A 3,847-nucleotide genomic window follows, 5' to 3' on the forward strand; every position below is an offset into this window, starting at 1 on the left:
TGGTAAACGAAGCGTTTTTGAAAAAAACTTTATTCTTGATTTTCTCTTTATTTTGACCCATAGAACCTATTCCCAGAGTTTGGCACTTTACTTATGGGACACCCTGTATAAAAAATTATACAGTCACTAAAAATCATGAAATAATTTATTTTTGTAAAAATATACAACCGACTTCAAACGCTCTAAAAAGAATGAAATAATTTCAATAAAGTAAACTTTTGTATTAGGCAAGCTCACGTATTTCAAGTCGGCGCGGCTCAAACTGCAAATATGATTGAAATCAAATATTGTGTGTGTATTTTGAAAATCAATAAATTTTAGCTGGATAACATAAATAGATAAAAAACATACTGAACTGTTTTGTTTATATATTAAAGGAAATATTTTCTTGTATTTTACGTTTACTTCAGAATAAATGCATTATGAAAATAACACACACAAATGTTCTATATGAATAGGAAAATAATTTAGTTTGATATTATGATAGGGAAAGAAGCTAGTTTAGTATTAAAACGTTACTTTTCCAAGTTAGAAACATTTAAATGCGTTATAATCTTTTTAAAGATACTCGTTAATACCACTATAATGCCGATCTCTTATTACGGTAATGAAATAACACTTAACGCATAACTATGAAAAAGACACGCAGATTAACAACTTTAGTTATAGATAGTCACCGGCAATATGGACACCCTCTTTCAATTTTGTATCAAAAATCATCATAGAGTCGCGCCGACTTAAAATACGTGAGCTTGTCTGATACAAAAGTTTACTTTATTGAAATTATTTCATTCTTTTTAGAGCGTTTGAAGTCGGTTGTATATTTTTACAAAAATAAATTATGTCCATGCATATTTAGTTCATCACAATATATTCAAATTTTACCCTGTGTCCTCCTCTTTTATGCTTAAGTAAAAATAAGAAAAATATGTGTTGTATGCAAACCATATTAGGCCTAAGCTCACTAATGCTGTCAAATTCGCCCTAAGACGCACACCGATTATTTGATGTGGGCCCTCCACACCAGCTAAGCCATACGTTAATAAGGATTGCACATGTAAGGAAATTCCAACTAAACATGCCTTTAAAATATTAATTTCTATCGTCGTAAATTTATGTACACAATCTTAGTATATAGTTGTAAGTTTATTCGTCCAATTGATACCTTGAATATATTCATTTCATAATTATCTAAGTGCCTTATATATATATTTTCTTTTCAATCAAAATTTATCTAGGTCCATTCGCCAGTACATTACCAAGTGATCAATGCACCATTTTGATGTCTTAGTAGTTTGCCCTGCGTCCTACAGAATGCGCAGTGTGTAAGTCTGAAGTACAAAAGTATCTACATACGACTCAGTCACACGATACTGCCTCAAGGTTGAAAGGAGAGTGGTTATCTAGGCTAAGATCATTTTGCAAAAGTATTGTCTACATTTTTTTCGTAGTTGTATTTTTATCTAATTCGTTTAAAACTCGAAAACAATTTTTTAAATCGTAATGACCTTTTAAAATTTTAAGAAAAATAAAACTATATTTTTGACAGTTTTACTCAGTTTTTCCTTATTTACCAAAATTATTGGTTGTGGACTTAGACAACTTTGAAATGAATATCTTCACTAGTCATTGTGATATTTATGTTTCACGATTTACTTTGTATATTAAAAATTTCACCGTTTCCCTTTTATGCCTAACCTCCTAGAGTTCAAACTCAATCAAGTATTTTGTATGGTAAATCATTCAAGAATGAAAAAAGTAACATAAAATAAATAATTCAAAGTAGCCTCCTCCATTGGGGTATGATAGCAAGAGTTTTAGAGGCTGCCTGGACCATTCGTCTTATAACAAATGGAACGCCGCAGCTGCTACGGCTTGAATTCGTGGTTTTATATTTCATCCTAAAGATAAAGTTTATCAAATGATTAGCTAACATTTACAGAAGCTATTTGAAACAACATTAAAAGTTATAACCATAAACATTTGTAATGATATGATATTTGTAAGTTTTCTTATGTAATACGTTTGAAGTTGAAAATTTAAATTATTTATAGCAATATTTGGCTTTGATTATTGATAAATCGATATTAATTAATTTCTATCCAGCATGGATAATTCTATGAAAGATTCCTACGAATTATATTGTCAAATAAACGTCATTACTGTAAAGTTAATATGAAAAAGTCAAGCATATTCTAAATATTTATTTAGCTTGATGAAGTAATAAATATAACCGCCCTTAAACTTCGTATATGAATTAGATATTATGATAGTTCACTAGTTATGACTTTTCTCGGGATCGATCCTGTAGTAGACATATGAACTGTGTTAAGAGGTTGTTCACGTCATGTGGACACTGTAGTCTTTATCAGATCCAATTAGACATCTTCTTCTCACATTCCCTATTAATATAAATATCTTCCTCGCATTTACGGAAACCCCTATAGAAAGGCATTGATGAAAACGAGGACAAAGTTTTCCAAAACATTAGGGTTATGTGTGGTTTCGCGTATTGCAAGTGTTTGTATGATAAGAAGACACTTATCTTACAATAGATAGTTAAAATCTTAAAATATTATATGTTTTCCGCTATGGATCCTGTTATATATTCTCGTTACGCGTGTCTTACGAAATACAGGGTGATTCTGAATTATTGTTATACTTTTGAAACTCTATAAATTAAAAACTGTACAACTTATCATCACAGGGTGAGAGAATCAATTGAAAGAGGAGATTGTAAAGTTATGGTTGACACCACTTTAGCTTTCTACCTTACTTCCTTCATTACTAAAATGTTTTATAGTAGGCCTATTGCATTTCATTTAAATTCCTAATTAGGCAATTGCATCATGAAAACACTTCATTTAAAGTTGAAAAATATATCTTTTTAACGAGATATGATCCATGTTTAATGCATAAACATTGCAAAGTACACAACTAACTAGATAGGTTGTACATCAATGACAGCGTAAAAGCACCCACTTGAAACAAGTGTTCTAAAAGAGCACTTTGCTGAAACAAGTATGGCGCTTTGGTTGATAAATTCCATCCCTCCTTTAGTGAAGATGCAAAATAAACCATACATCAAAGAAAATATTAAGTGCCCCTTTACATATCTTAATATTTCAATTAATTACAATGACGTATCTAAGTAGAATTTTGTCTAGATTTGGGATATATTAGAATGTTGTCTTTGCATAGTCGTAGTGTAAATAGGATTAAGGGAATGAGCTGGTCTAGTGGTAGAGCAAGGGACTTTGGTACCCGAGGTCCTTGGTTCAAATCCCGTCAATCAATAATGGATTTTATCCATGTGCTGATACCTTAACCCTTTAGGACTAGCCTGAAGTAATATTTAAAACTGTTCTGGGCCAGAACTAGCATTCTAGGATGTGAAGATGGACATATAAAAAGTGTAAATAATAGTATTGCTCCATGTGTATCATGATGGAATATCTATGTTTTAGTTATGAATATACACTAACTAACTGTATGTTTACTAATAAATAGGGTTGCAAAACTATGAAAGTTATTCTGAATATCTTAAGGGTTTTAACTTACATATAAGGAAATCATTCAACTAAATTATACTATATGATAATTTAGACTAAGATCAAATTTACTACTCATAAAGACAATGGCAACAGTTACCAATGATTTTAATATCTTTTAATATCTTTAATATCTTTTAGGATTTTAAACACTGGTCCTAATGTGTTCTAAGATTGTTAAGTTCACTAAAGACAAGCTTCACGGTGTTATCTCTATAACTGCTATCATTACATCAAGATTAACAGAAATGAATGAGATGTCTTTCTCAAATACATTCAATAAAATGTTGTGTTTG

Source organism: Macrosteles quadrilineatus, unplaced genomic scaffold (assembly GCF_028750875.1).
Source record: "Macrosteles quadrilineatus isolate MER2022 unplaced genomic scaffold, UCM_ALF_1.0 Scaffold_16__1_contigs__length_3527350, whole genome shotgun sequence".
NCBI lineage: Eukaryota > Metazoa > Arthropoda > Insecta > Hemiptera > Cicadellidae > Macrosteles > Macrosteles quadrilineatus.